The sequence below is a fragment of the Peromyscus leucopus genome, chromosome X (genome assembly GCF_004664715.2).
Source record: "Peromyscus leucopus breed LL Stock chromosome X, UCI_PerLeu_2.1, whole genome shotgun sequence".
Classification (NCBI taxonomy): Eukaryota; Metazoa; Chordata; class Mammalia; order Rodentia; family Cricetidae; genus Peromyscus; species Peromyscus leucopus.
This window is the reverse complement of record NC_051083.1, coordinates 5,309,432-5,322,613: the sequence shown is the minus strand read 5'-3', so window position 1 is coordinate 5,322,613 and position 13,182 is coordinate 5,309,432. Positions and strand designations below refer to the sequence as shown.

Here is a 13,182-nt window from a genome sequence, read left to right as displayed (position 1 = left end):
AGTGCTGACCATAAGTGCAAAACTTCCAGTATCTGTTGGGTCTTATTAGCAGATGCTGCTTTATTAAAAGAAAACGACAGTATAACTGTCATAATTATGGAAGGCACTGCTTCCGATAATTATCTTCTATGAAAAACCCCCCACTATTTATAGTAAACGCTGTCACTGATAAATAAACAATAAATATCTCAGTGCGAAAATGATAGAAAGCTTCTCCCAAAGACTAACACTTTGGCCAAAATTTGGCAGTGTGTTCTTTAAAGTCTGACAAACTGAGTCTACAACTTGTTCTTTTTCAGAAAATGTCGGAAAAAAACAAAACAAAACAAAGAACTAAACACTACTGGGCAGATGCCAGGAGAAAGAATGTGAAGTCTTTGGCTTCTGGTTTCCTCATCATAAATAATGTAAGGTTAACCAGTAAGGCCTATTCCTGCAGTGGGCAGACAAACTTCTCTCATCAGCAGAAGGACCTGTGTCAACCCCCTGGCAGATACACCCCATATCTTCTGAAAGTAACTGTCTAATTTAGGAAATGGAAACCAGATAATCCTTAAGGGCACACAGTTCATCTGGAGAATCCCAGTGAGAGTCAGATGAAGATGGGGACTCACACCCAGCTACCCCATTAACCCTCAGCATCCCTCTTCCTCCCACCTCAAAAAATACCAGCTGATGCCCTCAGGACTAGAGCAATGTTCTTACAATTGGTTTCGACATTTTCATGACCATAATGCAAAGAGGAAGTTATTACAAAGGACTCAAAATTCTAAAGATAATCTGAGACTCTATCATAACATGGAAAGTGTTATCCACTGGAACTTGAAGTGTAGGTCCAACCCTGCACCTAAAAGCTGCTGCCTAAAGACATTTAGTATCAAGATTTGGTAGAATTCTAACATTAGATTAGAGCTCTAATGAAAATACACCAGTACAAGTCTAGAAACAGACTACCCTGCTCTTACTTATATTACATTTAAAACTCAATATCCCAAATGTCACCAGAGAGGGCATTTGCAACTCCCTGAATAGTCCAAGTAGATAGGGCCAACTGGTTTCTGAAGAGTGTTTCATTAAAAGCACTAATATTTCTCTGACAAAGCTTCAAGTTCTCCACTAAATCTGGGAGAGTGTGAGAGCCAGAGCCCCAGAAGATGTATCGGAAAGGAAACTCTCTTGGAGAGATGTAGGGTGACAGGAAGTGATATTCCACTTTCATAATACGGTCATTGATTTTCCTCATGACAAATCTGTTTGTTTTCTCAGCATTGTGGAAATCAGTCGTTAGTCCAGATGTAGCATGGAAGAAGTCTCCATGAGTAGAATACAGCCACTGTAGACTCAGACCCATCACGCTGATATCTGCTCTGAACTGGTTCAGATCCTTCACAAATGCCAGTATTTTGTTGTTATACATTTCATAGTCCAGGTTCAGTTCAATTTCATGGGTAAGTTTAATAATGAACTGACCAGCTACTTCAGCTGCTGCATGAAACATTTTGTTCAGCTGAGGAACTTTGTCAATCAATTGATTATAGATATTCAAAGTAGTGCCTGAATAAGGATAGTCCTCATCCTAACAAAAACAGAAAGAAACTGCTGGGATTCCAGAATATGCCAGAAAAGGGAAAGCAGCATTGTCAAGGGAGAGCTTTTCAACTTTGCTAATCTAATTGCTGTCTTGATAGAGAGATTTCCCATTAATTGGATGCTTTACCCTAGCTGTCTACACCATCAGTCCCTTAGGAAAGGTCGAGTCTCCCGAATGCCTGCCTTTCTGCTTTCTTCCTTCTGGACAAGTGACTTTTAAAGAATCTTGCTATGTAGCCCAGACTGGCCTCAAACTCATGTTCCTCCTACTTCAGTAACACCATGTCTAACTTAGAACAAGTGATTTTTGACAAAAGTCAAAATGTGATAAATAATCTAATTTTAAATAAATATTTTAGAAACAAACCACAAACATACCTTATATCATATTAAAATATTAACTCAAAATGGTTCATAGACCTAGATAGAAAACCTAAAACTTTAAAATTCCAAAAGAGAAGACAGAAGAAAATCCTGTGACCTACAATGGAATCCTGCCTACAAGATATTCTGTTTCAATAGTGGCACAAATATTATATCACCCACTTTTTAATTGGATTTAAGGCCTACTCTGTGAGAAGGAACTCATATCTGACACCTTCAAGTGGCCAAGAACCTGAGAATAGATAGATTATGAACCTAGGGGAAATTCTACTATTCTGCTAATGGAACATAGCAACAGAATAACTCTACTGGCATGTTTCTATAGCCATGGATCTGAGCATCATTCAACCCTTTTCAGGGAGGCTTTTTCTTGCAGTAGGTGGTTTTTAACCAAGAGATCCACAACTGGACAATGTGCAGAGAGTGGGAGATTTTGGAGCACTCAGCACTAAATGGGTGTCTTTGTCAAACCCACCCACCAAGAATCAGGGATCTTTCTGCCTCCTTTTCCATGGGGTTCCCTGAACCCTGAGTGGAGAGATTTGATGGACACATCCCAATTAGGCCTGAGTGTTCCAAGGTCCCTCATTCTCTGTGTAATGTCTGGCTGTGTGTCTCTATGTTTGTTCCCATCTGCAGAAGGAGGAAACCTCTCTGATGATGGCTGAACCAGGTACTTATCTGTTAGTATAGCAGAATGTCATTAGGATTCATTTCATCACTACTTTTTTTCTTTTTTTAGACCAATAGTATTTGGTTTTACCCTAGGTCCCTTGGCTATCTAGTCTCAGGTTCTTGGTCACCCAAGCAGTGTTGGGTAAGTCTTTGAGTAGTTGTCCAACACAAAATGGACCCTATGTTTTATTGTGTACTTTTAGTTCTTTTAGGAGGTGTATTTTTTTTGTCTTATTGATTTTGTTTTCTTTTTAAATTCAGAATATCTGTTTTGATTTTCATTTTTTTTGTGTGTTTTATTGTTTTTGATGTTTTTATTTATTTTTATCATTATTATTTGCTTTTTAAAAGAGAAAGTACGTGAAGTTGGTTAGGTTAGGAGTTGGAAGATATCTGGAAGGAGTTGGGGAAAAATAAAGAATATGATCAAAATACATTGTGTGAAAAAATTAGTAATTTTTTTTAAAGTTTGAAAAAAGAGAAATCATTATGATCTTTGTTGGACAAAGATTTCTTATACAAACCACCAAAACACAGCCCATAAAAGAACAAACAGAAAGATTAGTAAAAGGCTGGGTTTGGTGGTGCAACCCTTTAATCTCAGGATTTGGGAGGCAGATCTCTGTGAGTTTGAGGCTTTCTTGGTCTACATAGAGAGTTTCAGCATAACCATGGCTACAGAGTCAGGCCTTGCCTCAAAAAGAAAAAAAAAAAGAAAGAAAGAAAAAAAGAAAGAAGAAGAAAAATGAAAGAAAGAAAGAAGAGTAGTGAAAAGAAGCAGGACAATAGGTTGGATAATGGACTTACTTCGAAAGTACATAAAGAGCCAGGCCTGGTAGTGCACACCTTTAATCCAGCACTCTGGGGGCAGAGTCAGGCCGATCTCTGAGTTTGAGGCCAGCCTGGTCTAGTGAGTTCCAGAACAGCCAGAGAAACACTAGGAAATCCTATCTCAACAACAACAACAACAAATCACCAACGAACAAAAAGTATGTAAAGAAAATTTGGTGTACAATGAGAAAAGAAGAAACAAAATAATAACAGATAAAAGATCTGAACAATGGTTTGTCAAGAAGTTCAGAAAAGACCATCACAATCATCAGGATAATGTAAATCAACATTATACATTATAGTATCACTGTATGTACTACAATAGCTACAATTAAAGACTGATATTAGCTAGAGCTGTAGTTAAGTGGTGAAACACATAGCATGCATGAAGCCCTGGGTTTCATCCCTAGTCATTCAAGAAAAAAAAAAGACTAATAAAATCAAGCATTGGGATGGTTGTTAGTTTGCTTTCTATTGCTGTGATAAAATGCCATGACCAAAAGCAACATGGGAGGAAAGGATTTATTTGACTTACAGACTACAGTACATCATCAGAGGAAGCCAAGGCAAGAACTCAAACCAGGAACCTGGGAACAAGAATTGAAGTAGAGGTCATGGAGAAACTCTGCTTAATGGCTTGCTCCCAATGGCTTGTTCAGCCTGCTTTCTTATACTACCCAGGACCACTTGCCAGGTGTGGTATCACCTACATTGGGCTGTGCCTTTCCACATTAATTATCAATCAAGAAAATACCCCACTTACTTTCATACAGGACAATCTGATGGTGGCATATGCTCAATTACGGTTTCTTCTTCTCAGACGAGTCTAACTTGTGTTGAGTTGACAAATACCAAACAAACAACAAAAAACCCCAAACCAACAAAAACAACCCCCCTAAACTAGCTAGCACAGATGTGGAAAGTGAAAGCCTTCTATACTTACAGTGGGGGATGTAAAGACAGTATAATTCTGTGAGTAACATGCATGGGTCTTGAGATTCAAATATAACTGATGTGCCAATTCTAGGAGATGCTATAATTATTTGAAGGATAAGAAAATAAAAACTGGACTGGAGAGATGGCACAGTGGTTAAGAGCACTGGCTGCTCTTCCAGAGGTCCTGAGTTCAATTCCCAGCAACTACATGGTGGCTCACAACCATCTATAATGAGATCTGGCACCCTCTTCTGGTGTGCAGACAGAACACTGTGTACATAATAAAGAAATAAATCTTTGAAAAGAAAAGAAAGAAAGAAAGTGAGAAAGTGAGAAAGAAAGAAAGAAAATTAAAACTGCCATGCAGTGGTGGCGCACGCCTTTAATCCCAGCACTCAGGAGGCAGAGGCAGGTGATCTCTGTGAGTTCGAGGCCAGCCTGGTCTACAAAATGAGTTCCAGGACAGGCTCCAAAGCTACACAGAGAAACCCTGTCTCGAAAAACAAACAAACAAACAAACAAACAAACAAAACCAAAAAACAAACAAACAAGCAAAAAAGAAAACAAAAACCAAAATTGTACTGAGATACCACTATACACACACTATTAATAACTATAGTAAGAAAGATCATGGCTGGCTAGGGCTGCAGCTCAGTTGGTAGTGTGCTTGTCTAGTACACACAAAGTTCTAGTTTTAATTCCAAGCACTACATAAACTGGGCATGCTGGTACATGCCTGTAACCCCAACACTTGACAGGCAGAAGCAAGAGGTTCAAAGTTCAAAGGCATCCATGGCTACAAAACAATTTCTAGGCCAGCCACAAGATGGCAAAGCCATCCTCTTCCTTCTTCCCCACAAAATATTTTTTTTTATTTTAAAGAGAATATTAAGTATACCTAGCATTCACTGTGTTAGTAGACGCATATTAGCACAGTTACTTTGTAAAACTGATTGTGTAGAGCTAAACACAGGGATTCACTAACTTGATAGTCCAACTCCTAAGTGCAAACCTAACAGAAGCTCTCATGTATGTTCACTGTTCCAAGCTGCAAACAGCCCGTGTCTATCAACAGTAGGTAGAATGGATAAATATCTATTCATGCACTAGTATATATAATGATGAGAATGGGTTGTCTATAATTACATCTGACAACATGAATGAATTTCACTTTCAAAATACGAATTATAAAAGACATCAAAGAATCTATCATTTGACTCAATTTATATAACACACAAAAACAGGCAAAATGGGGCCTAGATAGATAGCTCATCTGTTAAGAGCACTTGTTCTTGGTGAGGACCTGGGTTCAATTCCCAGCACCCACAGGGTGGTCCACAATTGTCCGTAACTCCAGTTCCAAGGGACTCAATGCCCTCTTCTGGCCTCAGTGGGCACCAGGCATGCACATGGTACACAGACATACATGTAATCAAAAGACTCATATACATAAAAATGAAATAAACCTAAAAAAAAATTTAAACCCGGTAAAATAAGTCTGTTCTGTTAAAGTCAGGAGAGTGTTTATTTTTAGGATATGTGTAGTTCCTGGAAGGGTACAGTGTAGGAAGGGTATTCTGGAATACTGCTTATATTCTGTTTATAGATCTAAGTATGTTCAGTTTACAAGAATATGTTGAGCTGTATGCTTAATGATATATGCCCTCTCTCTATATATGATAATTTCATCAAAATATTTCCGTGCTGGATGTGTAATTTAGTGGTAGGGTACTTGCCTAGCAAGTGTAAGGTACTGGCTTCCATTCCCAGTACTACATGTATATTCAGATGCCAAAACACAACTGTATGTTAGAATGCCTTCTCTCTTACGAATATTGTGAAAATGTCTAAGAGAAAGTATAAGAGAAAGTATATATATATATATATTATATATGATATATAAACGGATTATATATATATATATGTGTGTGTGTATATATATCTCAGTTCTTTAAAAAAACAATTCTATGGCAGAGTTCCTCACTAGCACACATGAAGCCCTCTGTCCCACTCCCAGTACTTAAAAAATTAAAGGGTCTCCCTATGCATATAACTGCATCTCAGCTGTGGGGAGGTTAAAACTTGTTTTTCAAATTGACTGAAGAGTACTTGGCATTGCTTGCCTTCTTGCTCAAGCCATAGTCTTTTAAACATACTTCCCCTGTGGTTGCAGCACCAAGCACTCCTCTTTCCAACTATGGCATAGCTGATGTGGACTTGACTGTCAGTTTCTGTTGGCATATAAAATACAGTGACCAGGAGAAGCTTATAGAAGGAAGAATTTATTTGAGCTTATGGTTCTAGAGGGATCGTCCATATTGGTGAGAAAGGCATGTCAGCAATTGGCCAGAGCAGGAAGCTGAGAGATCACATTTTCATCTGCAAACACAAAGCAGAGAGTGAACCGGATGTCAGGTGAAGCTTTAAGTTTTCAAAGCCTGGCCCCAGGGACATACATCCTCCACCAAGGTCACACCATATAAAGATTTTATAACATCCCCTCAAACAGCACCATCAATTGGGGACCAATTATTCAAATACCTGAGTCCATGGGGAACATTTCTCATTTAAACCACCACATTCCACTTCCTTGTCCCTATAGTCTCATGGCCATATCATAATGCAAAATGCACTTAGTCCTACTATAAAAGTCTCTCTAGTCTTTCACAGTGCAATCATTATTTAAAAGTCCAAAGTTTCTCCTGAGACTCAAGACAATCTCTTAATTTTACCTCCCTGTAAAATAAAAAGCAAGTATATATTTCCAACATAAAATGGCAGACTATATAGTCCTGTTCTTTAAAGGAGGAATGGGGGCCAGATTGTGGAGATACTTGACCAAAGCAAGACTAAAACCCAGTAGGGCAAACACCAACTCCTGTAGCTCCATGTTTAATGTCTGGAACTTTAGGTGCAAAGGGTTAGATAATCTAGGTCTCTCCAGCTTTGCTGCCTGCAATTTACATCTCCCCCTTGTGCTGGTTCCACTCCTTGTACACAGCTGTCCTTAGCAAATGTCTCATGGTTCTGGTATCTTCAGCATCTTGAGCTCTCCACCACAATGCAGGCTTTAGGTTCACAGCTTCACACATGGTTTCAAAAGGCCTCCTGCCCTCTCAGAGCCACACAGAGATTCCTTGTCACCTATTGCTTGGCCCCAGTGACTCTGAAACAGTAGAGGAAGAAAGCATGACTCATTCACTCTTAGATCTTTTAGGTCTCAAAAGCCACATAGTACAAAGTACCACATAGACAGCACTGCCTAGTTCAGCTGCCAGCTTGGGATGGACCCTCCCCGTCTTTGACCACATTAGTTTTTGTATGTTGAAGCAACTACTTTCTAGAAGCAAACCTTTAAGGTTTTCTCCTTTCATAAGCTGGAGTTTAGGTGGGTAGGGTCTTTCCTTGAGGACACCCTTTCCATTATTCCACTGAAGACCAGGAGGACTAATCTTCTCAACAGTTTCAGCCTCTCTTTCAGTACAAGCCTTGGCTGTAACTTTAAGCTACCTAGTGCTGCTTTTCTCTACAAACTTTGTGCTTTTTTCTGGCCCACTTTCTCTTTTTCATATAAACCTGCATAAGTGTTTTAGTAATAATCAAGTGTTTGTTGGTTTCTTCCATTGGGATTATATAAGTTTAATGTATGCTCCAAACTTTTTGCAAATTTGTCACAATTGTGGAACCTTTTAACTGAGGGGACAAGCTTGGTAGTTTCATGCATTCTTTTTTTTCTCAATATTTTCACATTCACAGCCTCTGTCCTTAATCAGTTCCTTAACATGATGACTTAAAGAATTAAACCAATTTTTCTGGTATCTTTTCTAGCTGGTCATTATCTTGATACATTTTTTCTATAAAATCTTTTCCTGTAGACTGATCAAATCTTTCACCACTATTTAATTCCACTGAATTAAACGTCTCCAAAAATTCTGTTGTTTCCCTAATATCCTCAACTAAAAAGCAAAAATGACAAAGAATAATTAGGACAGGAGTCCATGTAGTCAGATATGATAAGCACAGAGAAATAGAAGAGACAATATGATAATAATAGTATTAGTAGTAATAATGCCAATAATATAATACAATTTTATGGGATATTTAATATATGCAAATTATTTAATTTCACATATGATACATAGACACTGTGCTAAATGAGGGCCCTATGAAGTGGAGGTCAATATCAATTGTGGTATATAGATGAGAAAACTGGGGCAGACTAGTTATATAATATGCTGAAGAATAAGATGCTAATAAGGGGAGAGAGGGAAAGGCAGGCAAGGCAGAGTCTCCATACCTTGTGTCAAGATATCTTCTCCTCTTCTTTCATGCTAACAGAATGTAGTTGGGTCTACACTTAAGAGTTTCACTTTTTTCTTTCTTTTTTTGAGACAGAGTTTCTCTGTGTAGCTTTGGAGCCTGTCCTGGAACTCTCTCTGTAGATCAGGCTGGCCTCAAACTCATAGAGATCCACCTGCCTCTGCGTCCCAAGTGCTGGGATTAAAGGTGTGCACCACCACTGCCCAACCACTTTTTTTTTTCCGATCATGGAGTGTGAACAGAGTGGCACATACTATTTATTCCAGGCAGACGGTCTTAGTTAAGGTTTCTATTGCTATGAAGAGACACCATGACCATGACAACTTTTTTTTTCCTTTTATTTTATTTTACAATACCATCCAGTTCTACATATCAGCCATGGGTTCCCCTGTTCTCCCCCCTCCCACCCCATGGCAACTCTTATAAAGGAAAAATATTTAATTGGGGTGGCTTACATTTCCAGAGGTTTAGTAGCTCCCCATTATAGTGGGGAGCATGGTGGCATGCAGGCAGACATGATGGTGGAGAAGAGCTGCTACATGTTGATACACAGGCAACAGGAAGTAGACTGTCTCACTGGGTGTGGCTTGAGCATATATGAACCCTCAAAGTCTGTCTCTTCAGTGACACACTTCCTCCAATAAGACCACACCTACTCCAACAAAGCCAAACTTCCTAATATTGCTACTCCCTTTGGGGGCCATTTTCTTTTAAAACACCACACAGACCTTCATACAGTAGACAGATCTCCACTCTTCCCTTTTATTGGTTCCCATTGGACTGCACAGTGACCCAACACTAATTGTACAGCCTACAACAATACTCTAGGAAATGGCAGAACAATAACTTGAAACATGGTTCCTTAATGACCTACTAGAACAAGGGTTAACTTATGAACCAGACCTATTTATCTCATAATTCCCATACAATATAGGGTATATATCTATATTTACTTTGTTGTTAGCTCCTATGTACATATTCAAATGTTTTATCCTCAATATTCAGCATATTTCTTTTCTTTCTTTCTTTCTTTTTTTTTTTTTTGAGCTGAGGATCAAACCCAGGGCCTTGTGCTTCTTGGGCAAGCATTCTACCACTGAGCTAAATCCCCAACCCACATATTTCTAAGTAGGTAATATTGGGTATAAATTTATAAAGCAGACATTGTACCTCTCGTACTGGCATATGATTTGGCACAGTTGAGTGTTGTAACAGAAAGAACTAATAAACAAAGCCTGAATACTAACATTTCAGGCAGTTTTCTCCTTTTCCAAATATATATACTCCTTTAATTCTAAATACATTCTTTAAAAATCCTTCTGAAAGAGAATAAAATACATACCTACATTTTACTAAATTCAATACATTTATATTTTTAATCTTTGCCAGTAGGCACAGTGTTAAAGCTTTGTCAGTGGGAGACACTGCAGTCATTCCTTGCTCTTGGGTGACTCACTCAGCAGGATCTTCTAATCTGGACACCTTGTCTAGCATTCAGATCCTACAGTCCCCTACTGCCTGGCTTCCATAGTATCCCTGGCATTGTAGTCTCGTGATGTGGGTGGCTCCTCTGTTAAGCTCAGCTTTTACGACCATGGGTGACTTCTCCAGTACCTAGCTCCTGCAATTCATATGACTTCCCAGTTACCTAGCTGGTATGTATGATGCTAGTATTTTTTCCAGTAGCAAGCTTCTGTATCATGCTGCAGCCAGCACTACCTAACTAACACCTTACTATGATGTGACTCTCAGATGATTTGTAATAAAATAATTATAGTGTAATACTGCTCCATAAAGAGCTTTCTCTGGAAACTGAGGGCAGATTTCCAGCAAGTTGTGATAGTATAGCACCACAGAAATTCTTTTGCTACTCATGAGCCATGGCTCTGCCCAACAAGGTTTAGATTTCACCCCAGGAAATAGAGGCTTTTCCCTGGGTACCCTGTCACAGCATGCTGTGGTTTAAGGGTATCCTGCAACGAATTGTATTTTTTGAGCTTGACCCTCAGCATGACAGTATTGAGGTTACAGACCATTAATTTTTTTTTTTGAGAGAGGCTCTCGCTATATATAGCTCATCTCACATTTATGATTCCTTTGCCTTAGACTCCTCAGTACTGAGATTATAGGTGTGGTAGTTTGAATAGGTATGGCCCCTACAGACTCATATTTGAATGCTTTGCCTATAGAGAATGGCATTATTAAGAGGTGTGGCCTTGTGGAATAGGGGTGGCCTTGTTGAAGGAAATGTGTCACTGTGGAGGTGGGCTTTGAGGTCTTATAAGCTCAAGTCTGGCCAATGGGACACAGACTCCTTCTGTTGCTTATAAATGAGGATGTAGAACACTCAGCTCCCTCTCCAGTACCATGTCTGTTGCACACTCCCATGTCTTGCCATGATGATAATGGACTAAACCTCTGAAACTGTAAGCCAGCCCCAATTAAATGTTTTCCTTTATAAGAGTTGCATGGTCATGGTGTCTCTTCATAGCAATAGAAACCCCAACTAAGACAATAAGTATGCACCATTACACCAGGCTACAAAGTGGTAGGCCTTAAAGAACTGGAGCCTAGTGGGAGGTGACCAGATCACTTGGGGGACCTACCCTGAAAGGCATTAAAGTAGTTCTCATGGAAGCCTGGATGGTCCTCACAAAACAATTATTCTAAAAGAGCAAGAATGGTCACTTCTTGGTTTCTCCCAGTTTACCACTTCCTATTTACCATGTGATAGCTCCCTCACAAATATTTTCCTATCTTGATGCCATCTGCCATGTGGCAACTGAGCCAAAGAAACCCTCACCAAAAGTTGAATCTATGGGGTAGCCTGATGTTGGACTTTCAGTCCCTAAAACTTTCATATAAATATGCTTCTTTCCTTTATGTTACTCCTAGGGAAGTATATTAGTTCATTAATAGATAACTGACTAACACATGGCCTTAGAGAAATTGACTATGCCTTTTGTTTAGGGTTCTTTATTAGCTAATATTTTGTTCTTTTGCTTTGTCTTCCTTCTTTTCTTTCCTCTTTTTTTTCTTTTTGTAAGCAAATATTCTCACTATATCTAAAAATCTTTATGTTAAAATTTCCTCATTCAAAATAATGTGTGGTTTCTCCCTCCTGATTAGACAAATAAAAAAAGAAATAGGCTCCTAGCTGGACTTGTTCATAATTAATTTTTGTATTATTTTATTAATATTTATTTTATGTATGTGAATGACCTGAAGCACACCAGAAGAGGGAATCAGATCCTATTACAGATGGTTGTAAGTCACCATGTGGTTGCTGGGAATTGAACTCAGAATCTTTGGAAGAGCAGCCAGTGCTCTGAACCACTGGGCCATCTCTCCAGCCCCCATAATTAATTTTTTAATATATTATTTTCCTGTGGATTCTGATAACCATGTGAATACATAAAATGAGTTAAACCTGCTGGGCAGTGGTGGCACATGCCTTTAATCCTGGCACTTGGGAGGCAGAGGCAGGCAGATCTCTGAGTTTGAGGCCAGCCTAGTATACAAAACAAGTTCTGGGACAGCCAGGACTGTTACACAGAGAGACCCTATCTTGAAAAATAAAAAACAAAAACAACAAAAAAGAAATGAATTAAACCTGACATAGACTTGGCAGGCACAAATACTATTTCATATCACTTGGTACACACCTCAGATTTTCTTTATCCATTTGGTAGTGTATACTCAGGTTGATTCTATATCTTAGCTATTGTAAATAGTACCAAGATAAACAGGATAGCACCAGTATCTTCAATATACTGATTTATTTTCTTTTCTTTGGAAGTGTGTGTGTGTGTGTGTGTGTGTGTGTGTGTGTGTGTGTGTGTGTGTTTTGACTCATAAGGTATTTCTATTTATTTAGGTTTTTCAAGACAGAGTTTCTCTGTGCAGCACTGGCTGTCCTGGAACTCACTGTGTAGATCAGGCTGGCTTCAAACTCACAGAGATCCACCTGCCTCTGCCTCCCCAGTGCTGGGATTAAAGTTAAAAACTAGAAATACCACCTGGCAGGTATTTTTAGTTTTAAACTTATTCCATATTCCTTGGATTTGTTTGTTTCCTTCTTTTGCTTTGCCTTCCTTCTTTTCTTTCCTCTTTTTTTTTCTTTTTGTAAGCAAGGTTCTCATCTCACTATACAGCTCCATCTGGCCTCAGACTCCCAGTCTTCTTCGTTCCACTTTTAAGAAACAGTTTTGTATTATTTCTAGTTATGCGTGTCTATTGTGTGAGCATGTGTATGTGTGTGCACATGCCCACAAAGGCTACAGGATCAGATACCTTGGAGCTGGAATTAGTTACAGTTGGTTGTGAATCACTCGAGTGTGGTTTCTGGGAATCAAACTCTGGTCCTCTGGAAAAGCAGTATGTGCTCTTACCAATGAGCCATCTCTCCAGCTTTTGCCTCCTCCTCTTCTTTCCTCCTCTTCCTTC

At 39.0% G+C, this 13,182-nt stretch overlaps 1 pseudogene; it reads right to left on the bottom strand.

The window, feature by feature from the left end:
- Nucleotides 1–976: 976 nt before the first annotated feature.
- Nucleotides 977–2,487, bottom strand: LOC114703035 (annotated as a pseudogene).
- Nucleotides 2,488–13,182: the final 10,695 nt, after the last annotated feature.